The 24,646-nt window shown below is 44.6% G+C and overlaps 1 long non-coding RNA gene across 1 annotated transcript in view; it reads right to left on the bottom strand.

Moving 5' to 3' along the window:
• Positions 1 to 24,646, bottom strand: part of LOC142861594 (uncharacterized) — a 102,818-nt gene that overhangs the window by 25,315 nt on the left and 52,857 nt on the right. Inside the window, exon 3 of the long non-coding RNA XR_012912828.1 lies at positions 2,660 to 2,765. This is a non-coding gene — a long non-coding RNA (uncharacterized LOC142861594). The remainder of the gene's footprint in view (positions 1 to 2,659; positions 2,766 to 24,646) is intronic.

Genomic DNA, 24,646 nt, shown 5'->3' with positions numbered 1-24,646 from the left:
GAAGTATCTCCTCCAAAACATGTATCATTTACAAAGGTAAAAATGGTAAATGTACAGTGGAGAAATCTGGCAGAAAACCCCTTAACCGAGTGATCAAAGACAGCACCCGTAGTAATCAGAGTGACATTATTGTTCCCTCCCACCACGATGAACTCTCTGCTAAGGGCATAATGCCACTTCTGTGGTTTTCTTGTAAACTATGCATAACTTCAATTTAATCATGAGAAAACTAAGACAAACCCAAACTGAGGGATGTGCAACCAAATGGATGACCAGTACACTTCAAAAGGGTCAAGGTCGTGGAAGATAAAGACTGAGAACGATCACAGGTGGGAGGAGACCTGCAATCCTTAAGAAAGGACACAAGTGTGAAAATTGATGAAATGCAAGTTAGAGCTGTGCATTAGCTAAGAGTGGTGTATTCATGTTAGTTTTCTGGTTTTGACCATTGTATTTTGGTTTTGTGAGACGCTAATGTGAGGGGAAGCTGGGTGAAAGATATTTGGGAACTGTCTGTATTATCTCACAATTTTTTATTTCAAAATAAAGAGTATTTTATTTTATTTTTTTGAGACAGAGTCTCGCTTTGTTGCCTAGGCTAGAGTGAGTGCCATGGCGTCAGCCTAGCTCACAGCAACCTCAAACTCCTGGGCTCAAGTGATCCTCTTGCCTCAGCCTCCTGAGTAGCTGGGACTACAGGCATGCACCAACATGCTCAGCTAAGTTTTTCTATATATATTAGTTGGCCAATTAATTTCTTTCTATTTATAGTAGAGACGGGGTCTCACTCTTGCTCAGGTTGGTTTCGAACTCCTGACCTCGAGCAATCCTCCCGCCTCGGCCTCCCAGAGTGCTAGGATTACAGGCGTGAGCCACCTCGCCTGGCCCAAATTAAAGAGTTTTTTAAAAAATAAGATGGCTCAACAGGTGGATGGATACATTGTGATAAATAAAGGTATTACAATGCTAATTGTAGAATTTAGATGGTGAGCATGTGGGTGTTCACTGTATAGTTCTTTCCACTTTTCTGTATACCTGAAATTTTTAAAAATAAAATGTTGAAAACATCCGGTCAGTAAAGTAGATTTAACGCCGATGCTGGTGGTAACTTATTTATTCCTAGTTGAACATAAAGAGCCAAGTGTAATCAGCACTTGGCACGCGTAAAGAGGACAAATTGACTTTTGCTGGTCGCCTGGCACAGGGAAGAACAATGACATTCTGGAGTTAGGAATCAAAACAGGCAAATCCAGACAACAGAGGATCCAGGAAACAATAGCAAGAGACGAACATGTAAAACCTTAAGAGTAAAAAATGGAGCTATTAACCAAAGAGCATCACCCCTATTTTTAGGTTCTTGAAAACTCACGGCACTAACAGAGTACTCTTAGCCTCTCCCAGTAGAGACAGTGACCCTGTAAAGGCGCTCACGCCACACCCCCCAGCCAAGGCCTGTCCCTGTGGCCACAGAGCAACCTTATCAAGCTACTGATTAGAAGAGGGAGGAGGTGGTGGAGTCAGCTACACCAGGGCTGGTGTGAGTTGGTACAGTTGCCTTATTTAATAGTATTTAATTGCTAAATAAACTGATCTACTGAATCAGCCCCACAGTAAAATGATGTAACAAGCAATAAATCTGCGCGGGCAACCTCTGGTGCTCTGTGTGAATGTGCACACTGTCACCCACATATTTATCATCGAGCGCGGGAAGCCGTGGGGTTGTAATGAAATACACACATGTTCCTTGGAGACGGAGAATCGGGGCATGAGGAAGGGAAAAACACGGTCTTCATGCTCTGAAGATTCACAGATCAGGAAACGTCCTCTGAGATAATTCAGAAAGCTTCTGGTTCCCAGTATGGAACAGGAAACGCCGAAGGTCCAGTTCGGCCCTAGGAGGATATACATTTAGGGAAAATTCCAAAACCTCGTCCTCCTGGGAACTCAGAAAGGAATCAGACCCAGAAGGTGGAAGCTTCATCAGCTGCTAAACTTATCTGGTTCTCCAAGGGACATGTGAGTGCTTGAAAACTTGGTTTGTAAAGCAGAAATCAGTTTCAATGTTAGAGGAAAAGGAAAAAAATACTTTCACAATGATGAATGTTCTTCTTTCGACTTGTAGAGTATGAAACTTGGATATCTCAGTCTAGACCATGTGTGTCAAGAAGGAGTTTGTGATCACAGTCTTCAGATACTGTGTTAGGAACCATTTCTCTGAGCCTCATCCTTTTCAGACATGAACCAGAATCTTGTGTGTGCATTATTTTGCATGTGACAGGGATGATTACTGTTTCAAATCAAATCCTAGGAAGTTAATCCTAAATAATAGTACTTCTTTAAAACAGGGATAGCTAATATCCATTGAACACTTATATTGTGCGAAGCCCCATGCTCAGCAACTAGATGCATTAACTCAATTGATAAGACTAACTCCTTACCAGAGGACATTGACCCCAAGCAGGACAGGGAGCAGACCTATTGTTCACTGACAATCCTAAGAGATAGGGCGATGGCTACACAAGATAGCTTTTGAGCCTCCTCCACAGCTTTTTTTTTAAACACGCAAAAGGTTTGCCAAAGGTTGAAGTAAGAATTATTCCAGCTGCATTTATCTCAAAATTGCCAAACAGGGCCAGCCAGAACTGCACTATTCACTTACGGTTCAACATGAGATGCTTGTCCAACACCCCTTCTTCCTCTGATCTTCAAAGAATGTGCATCTTAGAGAGAACAGTAATTTTGTGACAAAGCTGTGCTCATGCAGCCTGGAAAAAAAAATACGAGACATCGCAAATACATAAATCCACTCAGAGAGTCTGCAGTCAGAATCGGATGTGTTAAAAGCAACGTTTTCAGAGACTACGCCATCTAGCAGATATTCTATAACAAGGGGAGGGGGCAATTTTTAAAAAGGTCGATTCACTCTAATTCTTTTCCTGAATTAGGACATTAAATAAGCAGACGTGGCCTGATAGATTTGACACACCACTTCTCACTGTGTCTGATTAAAGTACAAAAAAAAATTATTATGGTGTCTATTTTAAAAGACTGATATGTTTTATTGGTCTTCCTATGCCTTTACTAAATTGTTAGGATGAAATGTAAATCAGCAAGCCATCTTAAATGCAGACTTGTGTAGGCACCTCATCTGTAAGAAAATTACCAAGTCTTCCTAAGTCATAAGGCAAGTCTCTGAGCAGACCTACTCTTCTCCCTGTGCTGTAATCACCGATCCCAAAGTACAGCAAACTCCTTTATGAATCCAGGAAAAAGAAGATGACTAAATGGTGTTCAAGAGGTCTGCTTTGACATTTGGAAATTGGAAACTCCCTGACTCCGTTTCCAACTATAAAATTGAAATACGGACTTTGCAAGGTACTGTGAGGATTACGCGATGTTTGTGCATGTACGCAAATATATGCAATATGGACAGGAAAATATTTGAGCATCTCCCATGCTCTAAATGGCAACTGTGTCCCTTCTATGAACCACTTCACAGCTTCCTGCTCCTCTTCCAGAGCGTGGCCTGTTATTCAGGGACAGAAGCCTCACTCCAAGAACACATCTGAGCCCCTCTCTGTGGACCAAGGCTTCAAAGCCCAGCTTCCCTCCGCCGTTCCACCCACAAATGCACCTGCGTGTTCACCAGCCTTTCTTCTCTCCTCGGAGGGTCAGTGTTTCTGATTCTAGGACCCACAGATTCCCTGCTGGTTTTTATTTCTCTGTTCTTTCCCTTTGCCTAAAAATAAGCTCACATATTTCACACCTGCAGAAAAAGCTTCACCTTTTCCGACCTCTCTAAATTACTGTGCGCTCTCTCTCCCTACCTTCTGTTGCTAATTTTTGCTACTACTTCGTTCTTGAATCCATCCGCTTCTCCTCATCTTCATTGCCAGGGTATAAGATAAAATAATCTCTCACCCGGACTCTTGTGCTTCATTCCACAATGCAAAATGTCACACTGTCTGCATATTAGCATGTCCTCTTTGTTCTTAGACCCAAATCCTATGATTGAGAAGACCCAGGTCCACCCACATTCACCAGGCTTCGCACCTGCTCTCCCTGTGGCCCCGTCTGTTCTGCTCGCTGCCCCATCCCCAACCTTGTCGCTCCTATTCGCCTTTCAGATCTGAGCTCAGATGTCACATCCTCAGGCACCCTTTTTTGGCCCCCAGATTAGGTCATGCTTGGATGCTGTGCACCATGCTTCTTCCCTTCAAAGCACTGACCGTTTGGGCTGATACACTTCCTTTGGGTCATTATTTGACTAGTGCCTGTCCCGCCCATGAGACCCTGAGGTCCATGAGAGCAAAGGGCAGGACACCTTTGCTCACATTTATTTCTACAGTGAATGACCCAGTGTCCAGTCCTTCTTGGGAACTCAGCAAACATTCAGTCTCATCCAACGTTAACCTCCCAGATTAGCCATCCCTGCTTCCTCTTTCCCATTCTCTGCTCATCACTAATAACTCACTAAGGGTCAATACTACCCAACTTCAGGACCATTTAGCCCAGCTGGCCACTCCCGCTGTTGCTTTCCATGTCCTCTTGACCTCTGGGGTAGCTTTCTGCCCTCCTTATCCCTTTGGCCTCTTCCATGGCTCCTTTCTGCTTGCTCCTTAAATTCTTACCCCCTCCGCCCAGAGTTCTGACCTCCCTGCTCTTATCTTCCCATTCTATTAATACATCACAAAGTTCTTAACCTTTAGATACCTTTAAAGGAATCTGATCAAAGCTGTGGATGCACTCCATCACAGCATGCTAAGCGCATGGAAATATTGCTTTTAATTTCTCGTGGTTGTGGAGCCCTGAATGCCAATCATCTAGGTCTGTGGTCTCCAACCCCCCCAAACTTACTTTGAAGACAGGAATAATGAAATCGTATGAACAGTCCCCCACTCCACCCTTCAACGCCACCAAGAATAGACAAGATGTGCTATGAAGAAGCTGACAGCAAACTCCGCATGAAATAGGGAGGAAAAGAAATGCTATTGATTTATTAGCCCCACGTGCCAACCCCAGCCCCGCTGGAGTGCTCCCCTGCTATGTCCAGCCACCCTGAGATCCCAGGTACTCCCCCAAACAGCATCCTGGCTGCAGTCCGGCTGGCCTCCTCTCTGGCCCCACATTTTGTCAGACACCTAGTTCTGTTCCAGCCATTTTGCCAACCTGGCATTCTTCCCCACTGTTCCGACTTTTCAAATCCCACCTCGAGGCCCAGAACAGATGACTCATACATGGGTAGCATGTCACCAGCCAACTGCCCCCTCTCCATTTAAAAGCGGAGCTCGAGTCCTACCTTGTCAACAAAGCCATCCCCCAATTCAACGATGTCAACAAGTGCTTGCCACGCATGCGTTGCGTGTGCCGTGTGCCGTGTGCCGTGCCCCGTGTGAGGCTTCAATGTGCCAGAATAGGGAGGAGACAGAAAGGTGAAAATCATGTGGCCTCTGACTTCAAGGTATGTATAGTCTGTAAGAATAATTTAAAAAATATGTTAAACCTAAGTAAAACACTAGGCTGAAAGACACTGACTAAAATGACAGGAAAAGCTGAGGCAAAAACGTAATTTTTACTTTTTTTGAAATTGAACTTTATTTGTACTGCTTTGCGGTTTTGTGATTCTCGTGTGTTAATCCATAACCACAGCTGGTTTGGACGCTTTCTGAGCAGAGCGGCTAAATTTCACCTTTCTCTAGGGAAGCCTCCAGAACTCTGGGCATTGGGCGGAGGAGACACACAGCAGACAGGAGAGGACAAGCGGCCCAGGGGCCACCCCATTCTCGGAACAAGTGTTTACAAAAGCGGCTCCCCCCCTGGTCCTTATCACGAAACAGTGGCAAATAACAACGAGCCCTCAGATTAGCCATAGCCTTTCTTCTTCAAGGAATTAAATCACTTACGCACCAAAATACACGTAGCAGAATTTTATACAGCGACACGTTCGATTGCCTTGGCCTCCTGAAATCCTAAATTTGAAGCTGAGATCAGATCTGTCTTCCAGGATCTGTGAGTAGCAACTGAGAGATACAATTTTAAACAAATGAATGAAAGTGTCTTTGTCTAAACTCATAAAGGTGATAGCGATCGTAGGTCAAGAACAGAACCCGCGAGGTGGAGCTCAGAAGGACGGCGGGATGGGAGGGCGCGGGGCCACCAGGCCGCAGGGCCACCAGGCCGCAGGGCCGTGGTATGCGGCCAGCTGTTACAGTAGGTGGCTGGCGGACGCCTGTGAGTCACACAGGACCAAAGCGGCAGCTCTTGACCAGTGCTGTAGGCGCTGAGATCCGGTATTTGCTTTTAGACCGTGGGAGCAAAAACTAACAAGGAAAATCCACCCGAACAGCTGGGAAACAAATTCCCTTCTGGCCTGCACAAAGGAGGGGCTCCTGCCAAGTCATTTTCCGTCCCGGAGACAGGGGAGGTCTAGGAAGGATATGTGCTCTTCTGTCCTTCAAGTGCGTTTCTTTGGCCTTCCCTCCAGCCTCGAGGATCGCTTTCCACCCCCAACCCCCGCTACCAAAAAGGACAGTAGGCTTTTTCCACTCTGTTTGGTTCCTTATTCGTATCCCCGCCAAACACGGCGGGACTGAGTTCCGTAAGCCTAAGAGAACGCGGGTCAACACTCTCCCTGCAAGAAACCAAGCATGCCGCCCGAAACATGCTGCCCGGCACCCTTCCACTGGTTATCCGGAGAAGCTGCAGAGCCAATATCTCTGAAAAGCTGTCCTTTTGCAGGACAGAAGTGCATCTCTCTACTTTAGCGAAGTGAACAGGGGCGGCGGGCAGAGGCGTTCTCTGAGGTCCCCTTGTCGGGATCAAGGAAAGTCTCAGGAAAAGGAGAATAAAGTTCCGACGGAGACTTTTACCGAGGGCAACCTGCTACTCTCTCCCAGGGCTGCTACCTGCAAGACTTCATCTGCGTGACGTGACAGGATGGCCTTTCCTCCCTGGGACCCCTTCACCTGTACCCACCTGCCCCCAGGAGCCCCAAGCCTCTCATCCTTTCTGTACGACACAAAAATGTCAGCCATCCGGCCCTTCTTCAAGCTCCACATTTTGTGTGGCTCCCGGGTTGGTGTGCAGGGAATAAATCCGTGTGCCTTTTCTCCCGTTCACCTGCCTGCTGTCAGTCTGTTTCGTAGACTCAAGCTATCAAACCTTCTTCACAAGGCAGGGAAGGAACATCCCCTCTGCCTCGACACCCCTCTTGTGATTTCACGAGAGCCACGAACACAGTCTCACCAGGCAACTGACTGAGCTAACTTAAAAAAAAAATTACTGCTACCCATTTAGCATTCAGAGCTTAGTGAAAAGTAACTTTTTGACCAGGCAGTAATTTTTCTTTAAGTTAGCTTAGTGATAAATCTGCTTTCTGGATATAAGTATCTATCAACATAGCTAACTTCATTAACATTAATTTTGGAGGCATACACAATCTTTTGTTTCAGTAACACTTTGCCCGAGCTGGTCCTTTGTGTGAGATGCTGGTTATCAACAGCATGTATTGGGCTGTTCCTGTGCAAAGAATACTATTCTAGTAGGGAACATGTGAAATTTGTAATCAAATTGACGGGACAAACACAAGTGACTTCCGCACGTATGTAAATAATGAACGCACTCTTTTTTGATGATTCGATTTTTTTCCAGTGAGATCTGACCCACTGGTAGCTCTCAGCATCGTCCCAGTCTAGGGACCTCTAGGCATGTCAAAATAAGACCAGGAAATTGAGCAGAGCACGGGGTAGCACAAAGCTGCCGAGGGAAAATGTAAAATTAACAATATCTCACTCATCCAAGAATCACATATATGGTTACCTCAGCTAACTGGAACTCCATGAGAAAAAAGAAGACAGAAAACAAAAAGATATTTCAATAGTCAAAATAGAAGTGACAAAGCAAATGCACTAAATATTACATATATGGAGAGGCAGATGCTGGAAAACAACTGGACCTGGAAGAGGAAAGAAAGTTTTAATAAAAACAGCACTTGCACTCAGAAAGCTACTGGCGTTGGGCAAGCCAGAGCAGCCAAAGGTCTAACTCGGTCAAGAAACCTCAGGCGCGCCTGGCTCTGCCAGGCTAGGAAGGCTGCGGCGCATAGCGGGCCACAACACACACTCACTGACGAGTGCCGAACGGCAGCTGCTCTTCTAAATGACGACCCAAGACCCCAATAAATAGATAAATTGATTTAATATTATTTTACTTAGGTGTAAATCATAGAAGTAGAGTAACATTTTACTTTTTTTTTTTCCAAAAAAGCTTACTATAAAAACAAGTTTCTTGTATAACGAAGCAAACATCAGACACACACAACTTAATTGGTTCTCAAGCAGAGTTTGAGTTGTTGTCTACTCTATGGAAAATGGATTCCTACTGTGCTCCACCAGCAAATGGGAGAATGCAGAATTCTATATGAAAGGACAATTTTAATCTCCATTCCTTGGGGGTGGATAGATGGTATTTCTTCACTACATACATAAATTAAAGAAAATTGCCCTCTTACACACCATACTACACATTTTGCTTCATTTATTATTGGTCTGCCCCTACGGGCATGTCAACTCCACAAGGGTGGGACTGTGGGGCTGTGCGGGTCCCTGCTGTGTCCCAGCCCCCAGCGCCCGGCACGGAGCAGGGATCGATAACTGAACGGATGGATAGAGCGCTAGGAGAGCAAGCGCCACATCTCTCCTAAACCGGCACGTAACGGGGTCTCTCCCACGTGAGACCCGCTGTGCTCGGCAGGTGCCGGGGTGCAGAACAGGCCAGGTGTGCTACTTGCCCCCGTGGAGGAAAGGGACATTAAAACACAGCCAGTGTCAGGGAAGGGTGTGTTCAGGAAGCACATCACAATGACACTTAATCTAGTCTCAGGGATCAGGAAAGGCCCCCCTCGAAGAAGTGACATTTAAACTGAGCCCCAAGTGACAGCGGGGTTGTGGGGCAGAGAGAGAAGAGAGCATTCCGGGCAGAGGAAAGAGCAAGGGCTCCATTCATAGCCTCAGGTCTGGGGTTGAGAGAACCGAATCCCAGCTCCTGAGACGAACAGAAAGGAGCTCTGTATGACCAGAAAATATCGTGGAGGGTGGGACAGCGGCCAGAAGACATGGGGAAACAGGCCCAGCCCAGCAGAGGAGGACCGAGGACTTTATGTCCAGGCAGCGAGAAGTCACTGAAGGGCTTCAAGTTGGGGAGTGGCACGGATCGGGTTTTTTGAAACATTTTGTTAAACGTTTGCTCTGTATCGTGAAAAGTGATTTGCAGGCAGGCAAGAGCAATGGAGGGAGAAAAGTCAGGAGGGCAGAGCTGGCAGTGGCTTGGACTAGGCTGGTGACGGCAGGGAGTGTTACTAGGAAAGTCACATGGGTTTGTACAAAAGCACTATCTTTATTCAGGTGCTCTGTTTTCCTAAGACTTTCACGATTTAAGTCATCCAACACCTGAACAAAAATGAGAGGTTAGAGTTGTAGCATTGTATTTGAGTTAAGATAAAAATGATGCTACTATTAACATTTTATAAATTTATTTCAGAAACATTGCAAAATATGTTAATATTATCTTATTTTTTTGTGTGTGGGAATAATCAAGACAAAATATTTTAGAGCACTTCCCAAATTTAATGTGCAACTAACAAATAACACAACTGGCTTCTTAATGTTGTTGAGGAAGATAAAGCCCATGTAGGTGTTTTTATTCCACTTTACGAGTGAGGAAATTGAGGCTCAGAGAGGTTAAGCAACTTCCCCAAGGTAACAGAGCTACGAAGTGATAGTGCTGGGACTGAAACCTAGTCTTTTGAACACCAAACCTGACTTCAGTCCACTGACTTTACCACCCAGCACTCCCTGCGTGTTGAACAGAAGCCCCTGACACATGGCCCTGCCTGATTTAATGCCTCATTGAGGACTGAGAGAAACTGGCATCTTTTGCCCCAGAAATATGCCCCTTTGACATAAATATCTTTAAGCTAGAGGCAGCTGGCATGCAGCAGTTACGGAAAGGGCTGTCTGAGCTGCCCCAGGTGTTCTGACTTTGGGAGCCCGAAGCTGCTTTTTCCTTTGTCTTGTCACTTCTGCGTGGATTGCTCTTTGTTAGACGTGCCATGTAAGCTGGGACTCTGAGCCAGCGTTTTGAGAGATTTCTCCTGCATCACGGGAGAAGTTCACGCGTTAAAATAAACTTGCCTGTTTTTCTCTTGTTATTCTGTCTTTTGCTACAGAGGTGACCCAGCTACGAACTTATGAGGGTTGAGAAAAGAAATTGTGTCTTTCTCCTCTCACGGGGTTTTCCACGTGAAATAACACTTTGCCTTGTTTACTGAGCGTGCATGTGTGCACCACGCCAGGCTCTGCGGGCCCCACGATGGATGGGACCAGGCCCTGGCCTCCAGGGGCTTGTGGTCTTGTAAACAGGCAAGGGTAACGCTATGGACAGGTGCCACAGGACAGGTGTGCAGACGGCCCCTGGCACAGCGGAGGGGCACAGCCCAGACGTGGCATAGGCGCAGGGTCAGGGAGAACTTGGAGGGACTGTCATCTAAATTACCAAAGTTGGCCGGGCGCGGTGGCTCACGCCTGTAATCCTAGCACTCTGGGAGGCCTAGGCGGGACGATTGCTCGAGGTCAGGAGTTCGAAACCAGCCTGAGCAAGAGCAAGACTCCGTCTCTACTATAAATAGAAAGAAATTAATTGGCCAACTAATATACATAGAAAAAAAAATTAGCCAGGCATGGTGGTGCATGCCTGTAGTCCCAGCTACTCGGGAGGCTGAGGCAGGAGGATCACTTGAGCCCAGGAGTTTGAAGTTGCTGTGAGCTAGGCTGACGCCACGGCACTCACTCTAGCCTAGGCATCAAAGCAAGACTCTGTCTCAAAAAATAAAAAATAAATAAATTACCAAAGTAAGACTCTTCCCAGTAACTGCCAAAAGCTCGCCCCAGAATGAATTTCCAATGTAGATGCCCTCTCCCGCCTGTCTCCTGTCTTTGCCTTCCAAAGGGACAACTAAGTATTACTTTTGTAAAGAGCCTTTGTGCTCACAGAGCGACTTTGCATGGGGCGTCTCACTGGCCTCTCACAACAGTCTCACGGAAACAGGCCAGACAGGTGGTACATCGCGCCTGCTGTGCAGGTGGAGAAAGTGGGACTGAGGTCAACTTCGCACAGCTAGTAAGGAAAGTGCTAAGCCTGGATCTCAAGCTTTTAGACTTTCTAGTCCATTGCTCTTTCCACTGAATCGCAAATTTCTCATTTAATGTACGTTCCAGATTTCTTAGCCTCTACTCTTCCTCTCCTTCCTGATCTGCCCCTTCTCTTAGCTGCTGTCTTCCCTCCCTACACTGTGCATAGACCGGACAACGCGAGAGGCCGGTCACCTTGCTGGTGAGAACACGTGCTAATGTAGAAGCTGAGAACATTTACAGAATCATACACAAATGAATGACATTCTTAACAAACGAGTCAGTGCTTAGTAGGTAAATCCCTAAAGGAACCAATCAATTCCATTCAAAATAAACCTACACCGGGCATGCTATAGATTAAGAACTTTCCAACAGGAATTTTGTTTATAATTTTGAAGCAAACAGAGATAAAGAATGACAGGAATGAACAGTGCAATTTACTCCTTTTTATCTGGCCTGGAACAAAATGTACTCTTAAATACTAGCAGTACATGTTGTTTTTATTTAACTAATTAGTCACAGGTTAAACGAAGCAACTAAAAAAAAAAAAATTACTGCAAGAAGGAATCTGCACACAGATGCTGGTCATTGGAGAAATAAAAATAAATGAATTCTCAAATATGGCACGTAGAAAAACAAAATCATGTGAAAGTAAAAAGTTCGATATCACTTTTACTTAAGAATTAATCTCACAGAAAATGTGAAATCTCACAGTAAGTAAACAACAGTCAAAGATCTGTGGGCTGCGTCTGCATGTTTCCAAGTTCATCCCCCACGCACTGGGTTCACCTGGTGCCCGGCCTTCCTCAGGCCAGTTTGGCAGCTGTAATTACGCACCATCCAGGGAATGGAGGCTGCTGTTGTCTGGGATTCCTGGGGCAAAGTCTGTCCAAGGTGCTCCAGGGCCCCTTTGCCTCACTTTCTGATGCTAAGGAAAGGTCTAGAATTCGTTTTCTACAAGTCATATCTGAGAGTGCAGCCAGATCTCAAGCACGTTTTCCCTAGAACAAAGGAGCAGCCATCCCCAAAGCCCAGTCCAACCTGAAATACCAGATTTCTTAATGAGAAGTCTGCCCCAGCACTCCCATGCCACGTTTAACCGCTTCCCTCCCTCAGGGCCTCAGGAGTCTGCCTTTACACACCATGACGGTTAACTGAATTAAAAAATATATATATATATGTATATATATATATATATATCTGATGAAAATTCTCATGTCTAACTACTTTTTCCCTAAGTATGCATAACATTCCTTTATACATACACAATCATTCCAAAGGTTACCAAATAAGAAAATTTATATGAGGTAAGAAATAGTACCAGCAATTATTACAAAGTTGTGTATTAATCTTTCTAATTCATATATTTCTTTGGATAAAAAGGGGAATTAATAGTTCTGATCATTTTTCAAAAGTCTATCACCATAAAATTTTGAGTCTATTCACAATGTATATCAGACATCTCTTAAGTTACCTAAAGGTCTCTCGATTATTAATTAAACTCCACACACTCCCATCCAGTAGCTAAAAATACTAAGGCCCACCTGAGTCCTTTGATTCCAATTGTTGAGATACCTGTTGTCTTTTCTAAAAGTCAGGCTTTAGATCCTGGAGTTTAAGGTCCAGGATCTTCTTAATCATACTTGACACATATAATTAAAACTTATTAGATATGCAAAGTTTTGACTATAAAAATCCTATGATCAAAAAAATAGTGGAATCTAAAGCATAAATCTTTTTTTTTTAAAGCATAAATCTTTTATTGAAAATTAATAAATGGCCAGGGGCGGTGGCTCACGCCTGTAATCCTAGCACGCTGTGTGGCCAAGGAGGGAGGATCATTTGACCTCAGGAGTTCGAGACCAGCCTGAGCAAGAGCGAGACCCTGTCTCTACTAAAAATAGAAACAAATTAGCTGGACAACTAAAAATATATGGTAAAAATTAGCTGGGCATGGTGGCGCATGCCTGTAGTCCCAGCTACTCCAGAGGCTGAGGCAGCAGGATCGCTTGAGCCCAGGAGTTTGAGGTTGCTGTGAGCTAGGCTGACGCCACAGTACTCACTCTAGCCCTGGCAACAAATACATGCAAATGAGAGAAAGATATATCTTCTTCATTTCTCTTTTCTTTCTTTTCTTTTTTTTGGGGGGGATGCCTATGAAGTTAGGAAAGATTTGAAAAAAAAACAAGACTAATACTCACTGATAGTAAAATATAGAAAAAATGAACACTCAAATACTGTTGGTAAGACTGTAAATTAGTCTGACTTATTTGGAAGATAAGCTGGCAATTAGTACCCAAAGATTTAATTATTTCCTTTGATCCAATAATTCTCCCTTGATCAATTTATTTTAAGGAAACAATTAAGATGCACCAAAACATCTGGGTAAAAAAATTGTTCATTTCAGCATCATTTATAATGGTCAAAATTAGAATCAGGCGGGGCTCAGACCTGGGTAATCCTGGGGCGATGGGAGGTCAAGGCAAGAGGATCGCTTGAGGTCAGGAGTTCAGGAACAGCCTGAGCAAGAACAAGACCCTGTCTCTACAAAAAATAGAAAAATCAGCCAAGCGATGGTGGCGAACGCCTGTAGTCCCAGCTACTCAGGAGGCTGAGGCAGGAGGATTGCTTGAGCCCAGGAGTCTGAGGCTGCAGTGAACTATGACTGTACTGCACTCTAGCCTGGGTGACAGAGCAAGACCCTATCTCTAAAAAAAAAAGTTACAATCAACTATTCATGGGAGAACTGAGAAAACAAGCTGCAACATCAGAAGTCATCATGTCCTACTTCTAATTCTGCTGTTTACTTTAAATAACTTTATACGAGGCACATAATCTATGGGTTCTTCAGAAACAGATTCTATTAGTTTAAAAAATTATAGATAATCTACCAATCAGTCAAGGCTCTGACAAAAATTACTAAAATCTAAGAACTGAATTAAAATTTTCTGCCCAAGAATATAAAATTCCTTTATTTAAAGTTTATCATTTTCCTGAATACAAACTCTACCAACAAATAGCAATTCTTTAGAACTGATTTTACATTACCCAATTATTTATCTCACAGATGAATATAGCAATAACAGAAATAAAATATATTTTTTTTTTTTGAGACAGAGTCTCGCTTTGTTGTCCAGGCTAGAGTGAGTGCCGTGGCGTCAGCCTCGCTCACAGCAACCTCAAACTCCTGGGCTCGAGCGATCCTTCTGCCTCAGCCTCCCAAGTAGCTGGGACTACAGGCATACGCCACCATGCCCGGCTAATTTTTTTTATATACATATCAGTTGGCCAATTAATTTCTTTCTATTTATAGTAGAGACGGGGTCTCGCTCTTGCTCAGGCTGGTTTTGAACTCCTGACCTTGAGCAATCCGCCCGCCTCAGCCTCCCAGAGAGCTAGGATTACAGGCGTGAGCCACCGCGCCCGGCTAGAAATAAAATATTTTAAAAAGTATTTTCTCAAATAAAATCTTTGCAATTCACATAACGGCTTCTTCATGGAATGAGCAAAGTGCTCAATAAACATTAGCTTGTCACAGCCAGAGTTCCCAGAGCTTTACACGTATTGATCCGCTAAATTTTCGCTACAGCCCTACGAAGTGGGCACTACTATTATCCCCATTTAACAGAAGAGTAAGTTGAAGCACAGAGAGTTTAAGTAATTTTCCCAGATAATCTAGCTAAGTAAGAAATGGCAAAGCCACAGTTAGATTCCAGGCAGTCAGCACGCAGAGCCTGAGGTCTCCGCCACTGTGTGACACTGTTATTAAAATGCAATAATTAGATACAAATATACTGGTTAAAATTCATGTAACCTAGATTAATATTCAGAATGCATTGGGATTCAGGTTCGATAGAAGCAGGTGAGGGAGGAAAGAGAGTATCAGGGAAGGCTTGGCAGGGAGGTGATGACAGTGGTAGAGGCAGGCAGGGGAGAATGTTCTAGGAGACAGCGTGGTGGCACGCACACCTACTGTCCCAGCTACTCAGAGGCTGAGGAGGGAGGATCGCTTGAGCCCAAGAGTTGGAGGCTGCAGTGAGCTGTGATTGGGTCGTTGCACTCCAGCCTGGGAGACAGAGGGAGAATCCTATGTCTTAAAAAAAAAAAAAAAAAGAAAGAAATTCTAGGCCAAAAGCACAGTTTGACCAAAAGGTAATTGGCTTGTCCCTGAGGCTAGAATACCAGCAATGAAGAAGGAAGGGTAGGCAAGGATTAAAAGGCAAGGGCTCTGTGTTTGCTCTTGTCTTTATTTTGTGCCTTTGTTTCGTATTATCTTTTTTTTTTTTTTTTCTGTAAGAAATGGAGATGGAAGGATTTTAAGCGGCAGAGTGACATATCAGGTCTTGTTTTCCAAAGAGCCCTGGCTCTGGCAGCAGTGCTGAAGGTGGCTGGGAGAAAGGAAGATTTGGGATTAGGAAGACCAGTTAAAAGGCAAGATGTACAGTCGAGGCAAAGCAGCTGGATTAGAGAGGAGGGGACAGCAGGGATTCATTTAGCAGTTGGAGTTCAAGGCTTTGATCACCAATTAGGTGTGAGGAACTAAAGGAACAGTAATAATGTAGCAGGGATAGTTGACCAATGAGAAACTCCCTAAATGCTTCTGCATATATTTTAGTGGTGCCATATTGAATAAACTACTTTTCAGAAGACCACTTCTGTTCCTGAGAGTTTACTTTTTTTCCTTCGTGATATTTCCCCTCCTTATCATCACATCCTAAACCACAATTATTCTTTCTCTTTTAATTACTAGATCACCTCAAAGTAAACAAAATGTGAAAGGCAGAAAATTTGTTTCTCAAACACCTTTCCATAATCAAATTTCCTTTGAATTTGCTAATGATCGAAGAACTCACATGGAATATAGGCAATTCTGTAATCTTCCTTTTTAAAGCAGAAAAAAAGAAAAGTTTTTCAAGTATAGACCTGATTCTGATTTAGAAATTCGAATGCCATAAAAATCTCCATTTTACCTCTTTCAAACTTTGTCTGAGTTTTTATTGGAAGGTAAGGAGAAAATTCAGCTATGTTTTACATACAAAATATCCCACCTAGGAAGGACTCTTAGCTGTAACTTACATGCTTTCAGTAATAAGTTCGGGTTTTTTTTAAATAAAGTACATCTAAAGGAGTACGATTGTAATTAACAACCAACGTAAGCATCTCAGTTGGTAAATGCACCTTTCATAAATGTACCCTTGTCTTATCTAAACTGCAATTCAGTTCTAAGTCAGGATAGCAAATTGTTAAAATAATGTTTAAAGGCTGATTAAATTACAAGAAACATGCATTTAAATTTAATAATAAGTCTTTGAAAACGACCAAAAACACTAAAAAATAATTATCCTCAAAGAACCAGAGAGCAGCATCGGAAAACGCCATACTAGAGACTACGATGACAGGCCGGTCATGTGACAGATCCAAGGCTCTCAAAGACGGGACACAGATCTCTCCTGAAGCTGCAGGTCCGGACCGCCATGGTGAGGAGCCTGGATTACAGCCGAATTAGATCCAAAGAAGAAGGCTTTGTCTCTTTCTTCTCTCAAGAGACGCAAAGGTAAGGCTGGAATGGTCATTTGCCGGATAGCCTAGACTGAACAGAGCCCTCGCACCGTCCTCTGGAGCAAAGGCTAAGTATCAGAAGGAAAAGCTTTAATGGAAATATAAGACATTGAAACAATTACAAAGAAGGCTATTTTAGAAAAATGATGGAGCACGCTTAAACGATCTCTAAATCCAGTAACATTCCCTTGTAGCAATAAACACCGTTACTAAGCAATCATGGGAATAAGCAAAAGTATACAGGCTTTGAAGTCAGACAAACCGCCACCATTTAGTAGCTGCGTGACCTTGGGCCAGTTGCTTAACCTCTCTGACACCTCATTTATTCTTCATCTGCAAAATGGTGATAATTATACCTACTTTTAAGAGATGGTGTAAAGATGAGATGAGATCATATGTGGCTCCAATAAACGGTCATTATAAGAGTTTCTAAAACATAGTTTCTTCTTTGACTTTGTTTCTAAAAACATAAGTGATTCAAGATTTATTTTCCCTTTCAGCACTGAGTGAGGCAAAGCTGACCCTTCTCCTTTTTTGCCCTACCCTACCTTATCTCCTGATTTGAATCATGGCAAAAACAAAAATAAAAACCTTGAGTGCCTACCCATGGGTCCTGCAATACAAACAAGGAAGTGACACCTCCAGGGATGAAACAACTCAACGAAGCTTTAAAAACTCATGGTCCAGTGCTCGGTTATGGGATAAGACTAAAATGCTATATGATCCACAAGTGGGAAAAATTGATACGGGTTTGAGCAGTGATAGGGCCACTTTGTTTGTTTTGCTTTGTTGTTTTGTTTTCATTCCAGTCCATCAGGAAGCACTAAGCATGCCTCTCGCCCATGACCGCAACTCAGCTGCTCCGTGCAGCTCATCACCTGAGTTCAGCAGCACCCAAAGGGGTCCATACTCCGTCAACAAGACTCATTCACTGATCACATGCTTGGATGTTGGGAGATGCCAAACTGCTGAAAAGTCTCTGGACACCCTCAATTCCTGTCCTCATCTTGTCTCAGACTAGTAACAGGCAGGTTTTGAACTAACAGTTGTGGACTCCTCTCTCTGTTTGTCCTGAGCTGGACACAAATGGCAGGATGTTGGTTGCTGGAGGGGGTATCCTATAAGGAGCAGGGGAGGACAGACAGAGCCAGCGTCCGGGGGCTGGAATGAGCCTAGTATGCACTTGGGATCATTATTTGTATCACATCTTGGTACAAATCAGTAGATTTGGGGGCAGGGTCTAAAAAGGTAGAGCAAGAACCTCTATGTCTCATAACATGAGGGAAAAATTAATTCAGTGGGGATCCCAAAAACAACAAAAAGAAGATCTACATGAAGGTGTCCCCAGGCTACCACCTGATGGGTTTCTCAGCAACTGAGGGATAGAAGTACACTCCTAGGTAAGAACAGTCAACATGTCATGTTTGCATGTACTGTGTTTCCCCAAAAATAAGGCCTACCCATAAAATAAGCCCTAGCAGGATTTCTAAGCATTTGTGTAACATTAGCCCTACCCCGAAAATAAGACCTAGTGGCGGGCGTGGCTACGCAGCGCATCTGCACAACCCGTGCATGTCGTCTTGGAGCGGGAAAGAAGGCGAGCAGCCCTTCTCATCTGCCCCATGAGAGCTCTATGGCTTGACATGAGGGATTGGGGCCAATGGTTCTAAAGGAAATAGAGTCGCAAGAAATTCAGGATGGAATTCAGGGTTTGGAGAGTTATAATGTTCCGGAAGACGAAGACTTAACTATATTTGAATAAATGTAGATTGTTGTACCATACTTGAGAAAAATAACACATCCCCTAGAAATAAGCCCTAGGGCGTCTTCTTGAGGAAAAATAAATATAAGACCCCGTCTTATTTTTAGGGAAACACAGCACATCTCAGAGGTCCTCTTCATCGTCAAAGGCGAGGAGACAGGAATGAGTCCAAGGTCTGGGTCAAACTCTGCTTGTCATGAGCTAATGGGTCCAGGCTCTCGGGCCACACTGCCTGGGTTCAGATCCTGGACTGCCTCGCTACACAACCTTGGGCACGTCGTTTGATCTCTGTTTGCTTCATGGGCACTGAATGAGGTAACACGTGTAAGCCCTTTAGAACAGTGCCTGGCACATCGGAAGGATTAGCTATGATTATTATCATTATTGCTACTCCTACTAATTTTATTAGGCTTTTTTTCCTCCTACAGGTTCAACCCCAAGACCAATCTTGGGGGTATCTGAGAAGTCCTAGTCCAATACTGAACCCAGATGTTGAAGCCCAGACATTCAAAAGCCCTAAGTCTGAGCAGAGCATTTAGGAATTACTCTTCCCTCGGCCCCTTTCCCAGGTAGTTTCTACTCATATCCTTCAAAGCCTGGCTCAAATCTTACCTCCCCACGTAAGCTGTATTAATCAGGAACTGCACTCAGCTGCATGGCATAGAAACATGACATGTTGACCGTTCTTACCTAGGAGTGTACTTCCAGATGTGCTTCTATCCCTCAGTTGCTGATAAGTCCGTCAGGTGGTGGCTTGGGGACACCTTCATGTAGATCTTCTTTTTATTGTTTCTGGGATCCCCACTGAATTAACTTTTCTTTCATATTATGAGACGTACAGGTTCTTGCTATACCTTTTTAGACCCTGCCCCAAATCTCCTGTGGCAGAATCAAATAAGGGCTCGTTGTCCCCTAACAAGAAGTCAGGGGTGGAGCGCCCAAGCTGGCACAGCAGGTGTGGCTGCCACCAGAGCCGTGGGCTCTTAGCTTCCAGCTGCACCTCCTCTGGCATCTGACTTCACTCCTCTGTGGATCTCGGCTCATCAGGCAGGAAGTAGAGAAAGAGATGAAGATGAAGAGGTGGTACTTGTACCAGGACCTTCCAATCCACTTTCCCACCTCATGGGTGCAGGGGTCCTCAAACTACAGCCCTCGGGCCACATGGGGCCCACCGAGGACATTTATCCGGCCCGCCAGGTGTTTTTGCCACCGCTGCCTGTCCTGCTTAGCAGCCGACTCATCCCGGGCCCACAGTGCGCATGTGTGGAATGTGCACCGCACTCCCTAACAGCCCTCTGAGGGCCCTGCCTGAGAGACAGTGAACTGGCCCCCCCGTTTTAAAAGTTTGAGGACCCCTGGGGTTAAGGCAATGTCAGGCGGACATCTCTAGCTGCAAGGGAGGTACAAATATGGAGTTTTTAAAGCCAGATACATTGCCAGTCCAAGCAAAATCAGAGTTGTCACTAACAAACAAAGGAAGAATGATTATTGGGTAGACAACTGGCAAAGAAGTTTCTGTCGGCCCCTAAGGCTAGATCGGGTACAAGTGTAGTATGCTTTCGTGGTGTCCTAGACTTCTTCGTGTATCACTCACATGAAAATGGTAATTCAATCATTTGTCATGTAAATAATTGTTAATATCTGTCTCATAACAGAAGGCAGGGACCATGTCTGTCCTGCTCAGCTGGCCCCAGGACCCCCAGCGCCTAGCCCGATGCCTTGCTCACGGTCAGCACGCAAGAAAGATGTGCAGAACTGGTGAATAAACCACTTAATAGAAGCTCATGGACTTACTTGTTAGCTGTGGACAATTAACCACTTTTTCTTTGGTGGAAACTCAGACTGGAAACATTTATATGCCTTATAAGGTTAATGCTATGGAGACTGTGCGTAAGGAAAATTCAGAAGCACTGGGAAAATATGTTGGGTAAGAACTTGCCGCGTGCGGTAACAGAAATAACCGAGCCTCAGTATTCATAAGGGATATAGTTTAAGGTCATGGGAACAGAGAGATGTCAGCTAGGGGGATCCCAGGAATACTCACTCTATTACGTGGTTACAAACACGGGAGGTGGAGACACTAAAACGAGAGGTAGGGGCATATTTGGTGACGGCTGCCTTCTTCTTTTCCTTTCCTCTTTGTCTCTTCCCAGTAAAGAGGGATGCATTTTATAAACGGAATTAAGCTACTCAGGGAAACCCACAAAGCGAGGCTTTGTTCACTCACTTAACGGAGCTTGTTGGAGCACACGTGTCCCAGGCGTGTCGCAGTACCGGCAGTGCACGGGATCTAACGAACACGGTCTTGACCCACGAGGCCCTCATGTGCCCTCATGTGCCGGCTCTGGGGCAAGTCACTAAATAAGCAAACAAATTTACTGCTCGTGATAAGCACCGTGAGGTGCCATGACAAGAAATAATGAGAGGGAAGTGACAGCCAGGTCTAGAGAACAGAAGGGGAAAAAGACACGAGGTCTTGTCACATTCCCAGATGTGTCCTGGGAGTTTGACGTGGCCAGTACATTGTGATCAAGGGGAACATGGCTTGCCATTAGCCCGGGCTCACAGCCAACCCTGCTGTTATTCAAACAAGCTAAGCACTCTTGTGGCCTCAGGCCCTTTGCACGGACTTAAGTACTCTTCTTATTGTCCACTCTGATCCAGATCCCTGCTCAATATCACTGTATCTGTGACCTCCCATTTAACATAGCCCCTGGAGTTCCATACTGTTCCCTAACTTTTACTGTACTTTTTTTTCTTAATCACTTACCTGTTGACTGTCTTGTCTATAAATAGATATACTATCTGTCTCTGGAATGTAAATGCCCTAAGAGTAGTTTGTTCGTTGACGTATCTCAGCACCTAGAAAAGCACCTGGAACAGAGAGGGTTTTTAATACATATTTGTGGAATGAATAAATACACTCCAAGCATAAAAAGCAAGCCAGGAAGAATCAGAAGATATTTATTTATTTATTTATTTATTTATTTTTATTTTTATTTTTTTTTGAGACAGAGTCTCGCTTTCTTGCTTAGGCTAGAGTGAGTGCTGTGGCATCAGCCTAGCTCACAGCAACCTCAAACTCCTGGGCTCAAGCAATCCTCCTGCCTCAGCCTCCCGAGTTGCTGGGACTACAGGCACGAGCCACCATGCCCGGCTAATTTTATATATATATATATATATATATTAGTTGGCCAATTAATTTCTTTCTATTTTTATAGTAGAGACGGGGTCTCGCTCAGGGTGGTTTTGAACTCCTGACCTTGAGCAATCTGCCCGCCTCGGCCTCCCAGAGTGCTAGGATTACAAGCGTGAGCCACCGCGCCCAGCCTAGAAGATATTTATAATAGTAAAAGTTCCATTTCTTCTTGTAGGTGCCTGAACCAGCAAGAATGGGTTATATCAAATGACTTTAGGCTATGAAAGAAAACATAACTTCACAAATGATGGCTTTCAATATAGAAAAAAAACCCACCCTGCTAAACCTGTAAATTTTTTTTTAATTGTGCCCCCAACAGAAGCTGAAAGTAGCAACATGGATGCAAAGATCCCAGGATTAGCTACACTGAACATACCGCAAACCCAGTCTCCTGCCAAAGTGAACAAATAGATCACAACAAGGCAAGAGATATTAAAAGACTTAGCGAATTAATCAAAGAAATCCATTTGTGCAAAACAAACGTGCAGCGTAATTAGGGAAGATCAGCAATATGGAGACTAAAGAAGAAATAGTAAATTTTCTAAAAGAAGAAGTTAAATTTTCTAAATAAAATAAAATCCTAGCATTGTTGTTAGACTGCACAGAATTTCTCTCAGGAGTACTTTTAAAAACAAAAGAAGACAAACAAAAATCAAGTCTCTACACATTCACACATCATTTTCTTAAGTTTTCAAACCAAAACTTAAAAAAAAAAAAAACAACCCAGAAACTGGAAAACAGGTATCAACAAAAATTAAAAATGATTTTGGCCTCAGAGATAAGAGAAAGATTACGAGTCCCACAGGTACAGTGTACCAGGCCGACACTTGTCTTCAAAGGTAAATGGAAAATACTTCTAGAACTGGAAAGGTGAAGTAATCAATAGAGACTAGTGACAGCTACGATCAAAATCAGAATAAAAGAGAGAGCTTACAGTATGTGAAAGCAGAGAGATAAGTTATCAACTCAATCAAAAGCAAAGCAATAAATGCAAGTTATTAACCAGTAAACAGAGTGTGAAAAACTATAGAACATACATAGGATTTCAAAACCAATATTAGACTACCAAACAATAATTTAGGGGAGAAAGAGAATTAGAGTGGACCTCATTTATCCTCCCTGGAAAGAAGGTGAAGGTTTATGTCACGGCAGTAAATTAAAAGCAGAAATGTTGAAACCCTGGCATAAATGTAAAAATAACACTCAAAGACACATTGTGAATGAAAAGCAGCAGAGACTGGCAATCAAGTGGTAGGGAAATGATGGCTGCTGCAATTGCGTTCATTCTCCCATTAATTCGACTCTTGTTTATGGGACGCCTACTGTGTACCAGGCACTGTTGTAGGCCCTGGGCATAATTACTATCAGGTGCAAGACAAAGTTCCTGCTCTTGCAGCTCCTGCATTCTAGCTGGGGAACGGGCAGTGGCAAACAACCATAAAATGTCAGCTAAGGATAAGTGTAAGCGCAGGAAAGTTTCGGTTTTAGGGTTGTAGATGGGGTGGTCGGAGGCGGCCTCCTTGAAGAAAGAAGTTTTGAGCAGATTCCCGAAAAACCTCAGTAAGTCCCGAGAAGACGGAGGCAAAGAGACGCGGCAAAGGCGGAGGTCTCAAAGCAAAGACTCTTCTAAAAACCGCAAGAAGATCTCTCTGCACAGCTGTTGGAAAATTCAGAAGTATGCATTTACAGGTACGGGGGTCGGGGGATGGTTTGGGGTGATGGAAATGTTCCGTGACTGTATTGTGGGGATATTTGCACAACTCTGCAAATTTACTAAAAATCACTGAATCGTGCATTAAAAACAAATGGATTCTACCGCGTGTAAATTATACCTCAATCGAGCTGTAAAGAACAATTTTTTAAGGCACCGCACACAGAGAAAGTCAGGAGCAGCCACAGCAACGTGAAAAGGCGAGGGGCAGCCCGTGCACCGTGCCCAGGCCCCGGGGGAACAGGGCGGTGGCTCTGGCGGCCACGCAGGAGGGTTTGAGCGGCGGGACCACACGCTCTGGAAGGATCTCTCTTTGGCTGCTCTGCGGACAACTGCCAACAAATTCCTGCCCAAGGTAGAAGGAAGGACGCCATACGGGAGGTCGCTAAGTGTCCCCAGCAAGAGAGGAGCATGGGCGTGGCAGTGGCGAGGGCGAGATGCAGGTGGTGGGCAGAGAAGCCAGACTGGGGAGACGTCTGAAGGAACGCAGGGTATGTTCTGAAGGCCTACAGGGTAGGAATGGAAAATCCCGTTTTGACATGCTAAGTCTGAGATGCTGTTAGGGGTTAAACTGGGTCCCCCTCCCAAAAAACAATGTGTTGAAGTCCTAACGCCCAGTGCCTCAGACTGAGACCTCACCCGGGAATAAGACGTCCTGCAGACGCGGTGTGAGGATGGAGGCGGAGGTGGCGCTGAGACAGCTAGCTGCCTGTCCAGGAACACTGAGGCCCGGCAGCCCGGCCGGGGCTGGCAAGAGGCCAGGAAGGATCCCACCCGGAGTCTCGGAGGAAGCATCCCCTGCTGACACCTTGATTTGGGACTTCGGGCCTCCAGAGCTGTGAAAGAATAAATTTCTGTAGTTTTAAGCCACCCAATTTGTCAGACATCACTACAGAAGCCTTAGGACAGGCGTCCTCAAACTACGGCCCGCGGCCCACATGCAGGCTACCTAGCACCTTTATCCGGCTCTCCGGGTGTGTTTTTGCCACCGCTGCCTGTCCTGCTTAGCAGCTGACTTGTCCCGGGCCCACACTGCGCACTCTCCAATGGTCTGAGAAACAGTGAACTGACCCCCTGTTTAAAAAGTTTGAGGACCCCTGCCTTAGGAAGTGCACACAGATACCTACTGGACATCTAAGGTCTGGGGTGCAGGGGAGTGTGTGGGCCTGAAGATGTGGAGATACAACACTACGAGCAAGGAGACTGGACTTCACTACACAGCAAACCCC

The sequence above is a fragment of the Microcebus murinus genome, chromosome 2, assembly GCF_040939455.1.
Source record: "Microcebus murinus isolate Inina chromosome 2, M.murinus_Inina_mat1.0, whole genome shotgun sequence".
Lineage (NCBI taxonomy): Eukaryota > Metazoa > Chordata > Mammalia > Primates > Cheirogaleidae > Microcebus > Microcebus murinus.
This window is presented reverse-complemented; position numbering and strand designations above follow the sequence as displayed.